This window comes from Anser brachyrhynchus, assembly GCF_964034855.1.
Source record: "Anser brachyrhynchus genome assembly, chromosome: 13".
Taxonomy (NCBI): Eukaryota; Metazoa; Chordata; class Aves; order Anseriformes; family Anatidae; genus Anser; species Anser brachyrhynchus.
Window position 1 is genome coordinate 11,842,191 of NC_137708.1, and position 11,208 is coordinate 11,853,398.

General features: G+C 39.5%; 1 protein-coding gene across 17 annotated transcripts in view; it reads right to left on the minus strand.

Annotated features, from left to right (window-relative positions):
- The window catches only part of SLITRK4 (SLIT and NTRK like family member 4), a 242,968-nt gene that overhangs the window by 20,490 nt on the left and 211,270 nt on the right, over positions 1 to 11,208 (minus strand). Inside the window, exons 8-10 of one of the 17 annotated variants that reach the window (XR_013939059.1) lie at positions 6,637 to 6,718; positions 6,391 to 6,549; positions 4,158 to 5,510 (exon numbers count right to left, since the gene is read on the minus strand). The exons of 14 other annotated variants lie outside the window; for them this stretch is intronic. The gene's annotated coding sequence lies outside the window, so the exon portion shown is untranslated. Of the gene's footprint in view, positions 1 to 4,157; positions 5,511 to 5,762; positions 6,550 to 6,636; positions 6,719 to 11,208 lie in introns of those variants that run through there. 2 more of the 17 variants (XR_013939058.1, XR_013939060.1) reach the window with 2 other exon arrangements.

Genomic DNA, 11,208 nt, shown 5'->3' on the forward strand with positions numbered 1-11,208 from the left:
GTGAGTTACTGTTCATTTAATGGCTCCTTAAAAATAAGTTTTTCACACTACAGAAAATAGCCTTCCCTTGTATCTGTGAGATAGCATTCTAGCAGTCTGGAAAAATGCCCTGGGGGATTGCATTTGTGTCAAAAACACAGTGGGTATCTGCATATCACCACACTGGGGTGGCCCTGAGACTCTCCCCATGACCTAAATTAAGTAAGAAGCAGACTGCAAGTGGATGTGCTGAGGCATTGTCAGCGTATGGAGCTGGCACGTGCATGATACATAGCCCATGTGCAAGGCACCCAGGTGGGTAGGAGGTGATGGCGAGAGCAATAATGTTTTGCTCCTGGTATAGGCAGAACTGCTCCAGTTTTGCATCTGCTACCTCATTCCTTAACCTGACACTTGAATGCCACAGGAGAAGAACCTAACCTGCACTCTTAGTTCTGAGAAAACAAAAGCTCTACCTATGCTTTCAGATAGCAGGGTTTGCCCCCCATTGGGGTGCAGGATCAATCAACATAGATTCATGGCCCAAGATTGTACCTTACGGTGACTTAAGCTCCTCTTGATGTCAAGAGGTACTTAACATTGGCAACCCATTTCCCACCCACCTCCTAGCTCCACTTTAAATCATTATCTTTACTTTTTTGTTTGTTTGTTTTTTTGTTTGTTTATAGGGTAGAAGAGGTAAACTATATGTACAACAGCAAATCTGAAATAAAAAAAGCTCTTAGATAAAATTGGACTGCTAAGGTCCAGGGGAAGGGAATTACCTGCAAGTACTTTATCCTGTCACCTCTGAGAAATGGAGGAATTATACTGGGAGTCAGCTGAAGTGACTGCAAGTATCTTGCTTTTCCAGCTGAAGGGAAAGAGCTGGAAAGGATAGATATTCCAGACCTGCTCCAGATTTGGTGATTAACCTAGTGCCACCATTTCCTGTCTTCCAGAGAAACTGGAGTTGGAGGCCTGGAAAATCTCTGGCAGTGAAGTTGTGCATTTGGGTCACTGAAAAGACTGGAGTCAGTAACTGAGCACACAGCTGTCACATTTTATGCGACTGAATCTGCCAACATTCCCATTTAGGAATCTAGGCCTAGGCCTTTCTATGGTAGCAGACAATCCACACTTCCTGCAGGGCTGTTTCTCTCACCTTTAGCAGTAGGCCAAGGCTCATAGGCCATTGGACTCAAACTCTGAGCAAGTCAGAGATCACAGCTCATAAAGCCTTGTTCGGAGTCTAAGAACAGGCTAATCTGCCTGCGTAGTTACATGAAAATTATTTAAAGGCATTAACAACCTCTGCCCCGAAACGCTTTGGTGAGACTTTAACTCCTAAAAGTATCTCTTTTGGAAATGTGCCTTTAATGCTTTGGCAAATGTTACTGTCTCTTCAACTTGTGGGCTAATTCCTATGAATGTCTACTACACTGTCTACTATTGCCAGACCCTGCACCATCGCACCCCCTGCCCCCAGCCAACTCCCCCATCTTTATTGTTCAGCATGCTGTCATATGGTATGGGTCTTCCCCTTGGCCAGTCTGGGACAACTGTCCTGGCTCTGTCCCCTCCCAGGTTCTTGTGCACCCCAAACTCCTCACTGGCAGGGCAGCATGAGAAGCTGAAAAGTCTTTGGCTTAGTGTAAGCACTGCTCAGCAACAATTACATCAGCATTATTCTCATCCTAAATCCAAAACACAGCATCATACCAGCTACTAGGAAGAAAATTAACTCTATCCCAGCCAAAAACAGGACAATTATCAAAACAAATGACTACTAAGATAGCTAGCATGACTTCTAAGCTGTTCCTTGGGGTAAAAAATGAAGAACTTTTCAAATAGCAATCATTGTTAATTATATAGGAACTTGTAAGAAGGCAGCAATGAAATTAAAATAAGAACTTGGTTTAATATACTTGAAAGTCCAGGCATTAATATCTAACTGGGAGAAGTTTTGAATTACACAGAAGCAAGTTCCAGAACTGGCTTCTTATTATTCAGCAAGCAACTTATTTGCAATATTTAACAAATCAGGCATTTGATGAATAATTGTTGACAGATCTTGTCTGCTTCACTGCTTTTCACAGAACTGCAACAGGAAAGCTAGACACAGCATATGTCTAGGAGGTCCCACAAACTTTCGTATGTTTTTTTACACTTGATTTTTGAAATCCACCAAGTTACTATTAATATTGTCTCATACAGAATCACCTGTTAATAGGTCTGAAGGAACCAGAAACCTGCTAAACAGTTCTCTGGTACTGTTGCAAGGAACTGTTTGAAGGGCTCTGTGTCTGATTTAAGACTATATGTTGACCCAAATCCTGCTTTCAGTTAACACATTAATACACAACATGTGTACACAACATGCCACCCACATGATGTAAATGAAAGTAGAGTTTTCCCCCTAATAATAAGAAGGGACAAAAACTACTCTTTGCAACTTACCCTATTTGTAATGTATCATTCATGAACACAGTTATTCACAGTATATTTTTCAAGTGTGCAGCCCTCAGATAGTATTTAGTATTTGGCAACTTCTTGTGGCTTCATCTGATAAGAATCTACTTCAATTTGATCAGATCTTGCAGAGCGTCCTCAGTCAAGATTTGAGCTCTGGAGAATAAGGAGAATAGCATGATGCTGTCACTGAGTGGTGGCCCTGAAGCTAGTCTACTTTGAATTGCAGAGACCTTCCTACTAAGACATTATGGTTTAGACTCCAGAGCTGAAAGGTGATGAGGCATGGGAAGGAGGGTGAAGGACCACCTATCAAACTAGTTATAAACAGAGCAGCATCTGGGGGCTGTCCACAAACAACAGGGGAAAACAGACTTCACTGAAGTCAGTTTTTAAGTGGTAGTCAGCTAGTTCTACATACCTAAACCAAGTTTCCTCCAGCCATCCAGGAGCTTGTTGTGAGCTAGAAATTCACCCTTGAAAGAGCTTTGAGACCTGGCACAGGGATTTTTTTTTTTTTTTAATAGGTTTTCTTGTCTTTACTGTGGAAGAGAAGAACGTAAAAATTATCCCACCCTCCCTGTAAGAATAGCAACAGAACTCCCCAGGACCAGGCAGCCAAGGCTACCCTTGCCACTAGCGGAGAGAAGAGCTGGCCTGACTGAGTGAATACAATGCTTCATTCCTCAGTAAATCAGCTGAATGTTTTGGAGAAAGTAATGGAAAATGCATAAAACATCAAGCTGCATGGGTACCTTTCCATTTCTCACTTGACATCTCTAAATTAGGAGCAAAACATCTGGATCATTTTAGTAAGCCAACCTACTCTAGTTTGTTTACACTGCATTTTGTTTTGTAGCCAGATGAATTTGTTAAAGGTTTCATAAAGAACCTGAAAATTTCAGTGGGCTAAACTGCAGTGCCCTTATTTCTGACAAGCCAGTCTGTTCATCCCTTACTCTACAACAGTTTAAGTCAAAAGAAGCCCAGATGACTTCAGTGTGCCTACTTGGCATCTCAGAGTGCAGTTAGACAACATTGCTGGGCTGGCAGATCTCGAAAGGAGCAATTTCCTTACCCTCCCCACTCCAGGTTGGAGTGTGCATTCATGTGCATGCGTGCATGCACAAACACAAAGATGTGTGCACACACACACACACACAGAAACCCAGGCACACACAGAGCAATCAAGATATTTAGCAGCCTGGTTTACTACGCAAGAACAGACAACTGACAGAGGTGCAAAAGGACAGAAGTGAGTGATGAGCAAATGTGATGCTTAAAACAGTTCCCAGAGGATGTGTTTGTGAAATGGCAAATTAAGATTCTTCCTGGGCCATGGTCTGACAGTACAGCCTCCCAGCTTCCAGTACCAGATCAGAAACACTGCAGTCACAGGATGCAAAGTGCTGTTCCCACTTAGTAAAGCATTAAGCTCACTTTGCTGGTTCAAGTTAGTTCAGGACATTTCTGTTAGACTAAATCTCATGCTGACTGTTCAGGCACTAACCACTTTAGCTTTGTGCTTTATCAGATGTTGCTTGTCTTCTTACGGGCAGTAGAAACCCAGAATGAAAACTCAGAGCTATCACAAACCCTTTATCATACACTGTAATTTAACAGGAATGCATACAACTTTATGTGTGCACCTGATTTGCAGTGTTTTTGTATCTTTATGTAATCTGACAGGGAACCAATACAATACTAATAACGGTATAACAACAAACAAAATCTAAGCAGAGGATCTGAGTTTATTTTATAGTAAAGTTATTTATTGGAGTCAGCCGAGATTCAGAGTAAACAGAGAAATAACAGAAATTTGTGTGTATGATTCTACAGATAGAGTGTGCTGAATGGTATGGTGTGGCAAGTCACCTTTATTTATTTATTTATTTATACTGATTTATGGACAGATTGCACAGAACATGCAATTTGTTAAAATTTGTTATTGGCTATTAATAGCTAGGCATTACTGATTTTGTCTCTATTCCAAAACTGGATTGAAACATAAGCTGAGGGAATGTTCTTAATCATTTAGACTCTCTAAATATAAGTTGTGACTGATCTTTACTGGCATCCAAAATATTAAAATTAACATACTGTGATAAAAATGGTACATTTTCCACTACAGGAAACCATTCCCTACTAAGAAACCATCCAAGTTAATATCTGCTACATATTATCCCCAGCAATATTCAAAATAATATGCTCCAGGGAAATGCATGTTTGGGTTCTACCTGCTTTCTGGTACACTCCCAGTAAGGTTGTTCCTGTGTGTCGGAGGGGAAGGAGTATCAAAGTGCCTGCACCTTGTGGTACTAGGTCATTTTTGTACACCGGTAGTGATTCCACTCAAACAAGTGGAGAAAAGCCAAGTCCGTATTACTGCAAGTACAGGTCGTCTTTGTCCACGAGATGGCACCCTATTTGCCAATTCTGTGCTAGACAGGACTGACTACAGGTGAAGTATAGCAGGCAGAAATGAATCCAGCCATAGTATACAGAAAAATAATGTTTATCTTCATTCTTAATTTATTCAGAGAAAAAGTAAATACTCATCATTTTAATAGCTGGATATTTCAGCTGTATCAAACTCACCTTATCAGGAAATAAGTGGACATTTTTCTTCAATGTCAATGTAGATATTTCTACGTATCCACATTTTGCCCACAGCTGTGCATGCATTCACATTCATTGTTGATTGGGAACAATTTCCACATAAACACACAAATGTTACAGGCTGACTTAGAAGTTGCTGAACATTCACAAACCTTTCAGCTTATTAAACTGGCAATATGCACAGTTTAATAACAATAATTTTATTATATTTCTTATTATATTTTAGGAGGTTTTTTAAATATAGGATATTAAAAAAGCCCCTTCAAAGGGAACACAGCAAAGGAAATGTCATAAAATGACTCAAAGACCCTGGTGGCATCATGCCCCAGTTGAACTAAATACAACACAAGACAAACTTGTAAGCATCTCTGTGGTATTCATCATTAAAGCAATAGCACAATCTCTGATGGATCACATTGATTGATAATCTCCATGTAAACCTAATGGTTGCAACAAGGAAAGAAAGAACCTTGTTAAAAAGTAGCTAATGCCGTTCACATTATTGTAAAATAAATATATTACTATATATATGTGTGTATGTATAAAATAAAATAAAATATTGGGACAATTAACTTGGGACAATTAACACAAAAGACCAGCCACCATAGAACTGATATCGCACTCATAATACAACATAAAAGATGGTGAGTCCTAAGCAAGGGGGTTTGTTCTTGCCAGAGTACAGTGACCCATTATGACTACAGAGCAGGCATTGCATGGAGATCAGCAGTGGTGCCAGGTACAGCAGGGGCAGTTCTGCATGCAACGTGCAGAGGAGAGGGGTTTATGCAACAGATGTTCCCAAGGGGTGATATATGGGGAATGATAATTGCTGACAGCTGAGGTAAAGTGTCACATTACTTTTATTGAAGAAGGTACCTCATGTAGAGTCATTCACAGCATAGCCTGTGCCCTCTGGGATGGGAACTGAGCCCAGAGCCCCAGCAGCATGCCCATGGCAGAGCAGCTCGGCTGGGTGGACCTAGCTGAATATTGTCAGCCTGGTGATGAGGGCCTGATGGCTGCTGCCACAGGATGGGGTTGATGGGCTGGGTGGGTTTCTGATATGGGAGTTCCAGAACCATTTCTGGAACCACCAAGTACAGCCATCCCTCGGCACATCCAGACCCTTCCCTTCTGCTGCTGACAGCAGCATCTACTAAGGCGTCTTTCCAAGCTCTGACACAGCCAAGAAGTATAAGCTAATTGCCAGATATCTTGCACCCTATGAGCATGCCCAAGTCCTGGTACCCTTGCTACCACAGCTAACCATTTCTAGAGCCCCAATGCAGTAGTGATAGGGCCCAAATTTTCTTGTACCTGTGGTCAGAGCAGAGAACAATCAAAGAGAAGGATCCATTTCCTTGACCATGGAGAAGAGCTGGGAGCAGGTATAGGATGCACAATATGCCCGAAATATCAGGGTTCAAAAAGGGTCTTCTTTCTTTGAGCAGAGCCATGGTAGAGCTATATCAGTATCTGTGGTATGATACGGAGGAGACAGTCACTCATTGCAATGCTAAATATCCATGGAAGTTTTCTCAATTTTCTTGTACTTATTTTAACCTTTAATGTATTTTTGTTGTCTGTGTGTTTGGAGGTCACACCAAATGCTTAAACACAAGGAGAGCAGGGAGATGTTAGAAGCCTGTGTAAAGACAATGAAGAAAGAAGTATTCTTAGTTTGGGGGGAATAAAGCTAGGTATTTCTTCTCAATTGTTCCTGTATCTATTTAACTGACTACTGATACACATTACATTCTTCTGCAGATGGAAAGAGGATGGTTACAGCTGAAGAGGAGGATACAGGAGCAAGCAGAGAAGTAATGTGGAGGGGCAGACACAGGTGTGGGATACTGAAGCAAGAGCTGCCAAGTCTCAAATCAGAGCACTGTACAAAGACATGAGACAGGAGCATAAGTGCAATAGTTTTTAGGGGTAGGGGTTATTCTTTCTTTTCTTATTCTTTTTTTTTTTTTTTTTTTCTCTCCTTTTCTTGATCTGCTCTTAAGAGGTGCTTGAACCCTTGGCAAACTCCTGCCAAATAGTGGTAATATAGCACAATAGATACAAAGAAGGATGATTTTTCACACTGGGATTGAGCAGTGGGAACTGGGGAGAAAATAACCCTGTGTTTATGTGCTTCTGATGTTATCTGAGTTACAGTTGAGTCTGAATACAAGGTAAATTCTGACAAAGAACGAGCAGATTTCTCTCCACAGTGGCAGAGAGGCCCTATCTGCTCATACATGTACCTGCATGGCAGGAGCTACCGTGCGCATGCAAAGCTCTGTGCAACCAATTAATCCAGTCAACGAGAACTGCAGCATCAATATAAACTAGGTTATGGAGCTTGCATAAACTAAGTATACACCAACTTTCAGAACTATGCTGGTGTAATTCCTTTTTGATATGATTGCTGTGTAGGCAGGAAACCCACACATTTAACATCTTCAGTTGTACCCTAACCTCCCTCTGCATTGCTCCCCTTATGTTCTGAAGAAAAGCCCTGACTTGTCTAATTTTGCTGAGTAACAGTTTTCTCATCTACAGACTGAGAGTTGGACTCTGGAAACTTTTTAGCTTACGTGTGCAGTTTAATTTTTTTTCACTCAAAAGCTAAGTTTTCTTTCAAGAATTGCTCTGACATATGGTTTAACCAAATCCCACCAATCAAACATTGAAATGTCTGAAAATAGGCACAAATAGCAGTTTGCTTTTATGGAGGTTCCAATCCCTCATTAAAAAAAAAAAAAATCCCTCCTCCTTAATTTTGACTTCTGGAGTCTAAACTCATACTGGGTTCTGTTTTTTGCTTGTTGCAAGGGATATTTTTCTATTTTTTCTCCTTTTCCTTCTAAAAGAAATCCAATAGAAGGACTGTTAGAAGAACGAGTATGACCAGATGACTTCAGCTGCCTGTGGAAACTTGAAATCACTCAACATGCTTGTTATATTATTTTCCACCTTTTTTTTTTTTTTCCATCCTAGTCTTCATAGGAACCAATAGAGTATCCTATAAGAGCTCCTGTAATCCCAAGTCTACCTCTTCTCCCACAACAAGGATAAAAAAGAGAAATTATTCCTTTTGTATACAGTAACTTACATTCTGCTCCTTCCCTGTTGAAGTTTGCTCTAGAGTGCAATATTTTGCATCTGTTTTTCGCCACATTTTTCTGCTCTGCTTACAATACAATTAGTATGAGAAAATTTCTCTAAAATGGTTGAACAAAAATATTCAGTGTCTTGAACTCTGACTTTGCTCTATGATGAAAATTTCAGTTATTCTAGACTTGTAGCTTCAGAACATTTGTTTTTGTTTTCTCCCTGCTCTACAGAATTACTGCTGCAATTATAGTGGACTGGTTGTCAGAAGCTTATACGTCGTTTGATATTTTAATTCTAATGAGGGTCTCAAAATTAGAACAAGCCCTTTATAGTGACAGTGAATGATGACTCACCATATGAAAGAGTCTCTTAGACAGATAATTATTTAGGCATGTATTTCAGGGGATCATCCATTAGGTGTCTCAGAGGAAGAGATTATTTTTTTATCAACAGGGAAGACAAGACAGTGAGTTAAATTACCTTGAAGGCAATTCTGACTCATGAGGAGTAATAGGAAGTGATTTGAGAGATACAAATATGTCCTGGCTAAATCTGGCTTTTCTTGTTTGGTATGTGGCACTCGAAGCTTGCTAATTGTGAAGATTTTCTTGAGCATATATCTATCTGAGACAATCCACTAGGTCTGGTTTAGGATTTGTTGCTAAAGAGATGAGTAGTCTTAGTAGTGACTGTGGTTTGACACTGTCACCCCAGACCCAGCCTTGGGAAGAATTATGGTTACAAGCTCTACATAGGATAACATGGTCCAAGCTTCCTTCAGTGATGATTTCTATGGTTAGAAACTGGTTACAAACTGTGCTAACGGAGCAGCCAAAATACCCCGTGGTTGTATGCATGTTCAGTTTCATTCATCCTGAAAGAAATCATCACAGGCTTAAGGAAATTCATGACACTTCTGAGTTGTGTGAAGATGGACTTCAAACAGTTGGCTTGAAATTTGTTGTCTGATTGATTTGACCATCATGGTGACCTTATTACATTTAGGTGAGCTCATTATAATTCTAACTGGGGGCTTTGTTCTTTGTATGGAGTCAAGCTTCATTTTCTCTAGTAGTTCTGGTACCCACTGCAGTGGTACTCAGGGGTGTTTAGCCTGGAGGAATTGTGGAGGCTGCCTAGGCTGCCTATTTACAATATTTTGAGCTGGCAGGGTATACTGGAAAGTGCAAGGAGGTAAAAATGGATGCAACATAGCGATTTCTGTTATGAGGCAAACACTATGTATTTTTCAAATCCCTAATGAAAATTTCCTCTTTCCCTATGATGTGAATGAATATAACATATTTTTTCCAATAAATCTTGTATCCAAATGATCTTACTTTTGTAGCTTTTTCCAATATTGGTCTTACTACAGAAATGTTGTAGGTCAGCTATCATATCACAACTTAACACTCAAATATTTACAATTACTGCTGCATCAAGTTGCCATCAAGTCACTTCCTCTTGCCCCTGAAATTGTGCTCTTTCAGGTTCTCCATACAGCATAGAGCATTTCCCTAGTGACCAGTCTCATCTAAGGACTCTTTTAGAACAGCCATAGGTTGCAGCAGGGAAAAAAAAAAAAGTGCATTTTTTTTTTTTTAAAAGCATAAATAACTTTGGTACTGATTAGCTACAGTGAAGAACAATTGTGGTTATTGTGACATCAAGGCAATGGGTTTTGGGTTATGACTGTCTATAGCATTCCGGGCAAATTAGAGCTTTAGTGCTGAAAAATCCCTAAATATCCTCAAAACACCTCATCCCTGGAGCTTCTTAGCTCATTTCAATCTTTATATTAACAAAGGCAAAAACACTCTTCATATAAAAATAAAAACATAAGATAGGGCTCTTCGTATTTAGATAAATGAGTCTACACTTAAAAAAAAAAAGGAAAATAAAGGAGAACTTCTTACAAAAGTGAAAATTAATGTCATTCTTTTATGCAGTCTTTGATAGAGACTCACTATGTCTGGGTTAATTTGTCTTAATTTTAAGTGCTTCCATGGTCCCATATTTTCACTTTCATTATCTACTTACTGTTCAAGCATTTTCTCCTCAGTTTTTTTTCTTTTAAAGCAAGAAAACTTGCTTATGCTAGAATAGCTTCATAAAATAGCTCACACTTGAAAATAAAAACATATTTCTTTTCAAAGAACATGCCAATAATTGCAGCAATAATGTAACAGACAATGCTGGCATTTGCAGGCAGGTATCACAGATCAAATCCAGGAGCTTCGCTGCAGAATAATCACTTGCTCTGTGACACAGCAGCAAACCATATTGGCGTTAGAAATGGAATGGAAAGAGAGGAAAGAACAAAGCTGTATGTACCAGTGAAGTTCCTAAATATACTCACTAAGTACAAATCTGTGATATTTTGTGTACACAGAAATGCAGTTTATAAATTAGATCCAAGTTATAGCTAGTATTAAACTGATGGATAAAACCTTGCATTATAGTCTGATACTACTACTTCTACTGGAGCTCTAAAAGAACCCTCTAAGGTAGGCCAAACAGGTCCCACATCGCTACCTCAACATGTTTATTTGGCTGTCACCGTTGAGATAACCAACACTGAAGTTCTGCTAAAATCACTACCAATACCAAACATTGCCATTGCCGGCCATTCTAAGTAAATAACTATTTTCCTGTCTTTCCTCTCCAGCCCTTTCTATGCTATAATGTCCTACTTCTCTCACAAGAATTGAGAGCTACGTAGCTATGCACACGCTTGATTAAAACAAAACTCTTTTCATGGAAACCACCCTCTTCAATTACTTTAAAAGAACAGGATATTACTAGTGTTTTTTTTTTTTTTATTATATTTAATGTGAAATTTCAATACGTATTTCTATCAATCCCTTCTCCTTGCACATATTCTGGATTTAATTTCTGTGGAAAGTAGTTTCCATTTTCCTTCATTTATGCAGTCAGTAGTTTAAGTCAATGTGCACAACCATGAAACTGTGGTAGCTATGATTAAAACCAGCAAAGCACATTAGCATTTGCCCATCTTTTTGTTGGGGA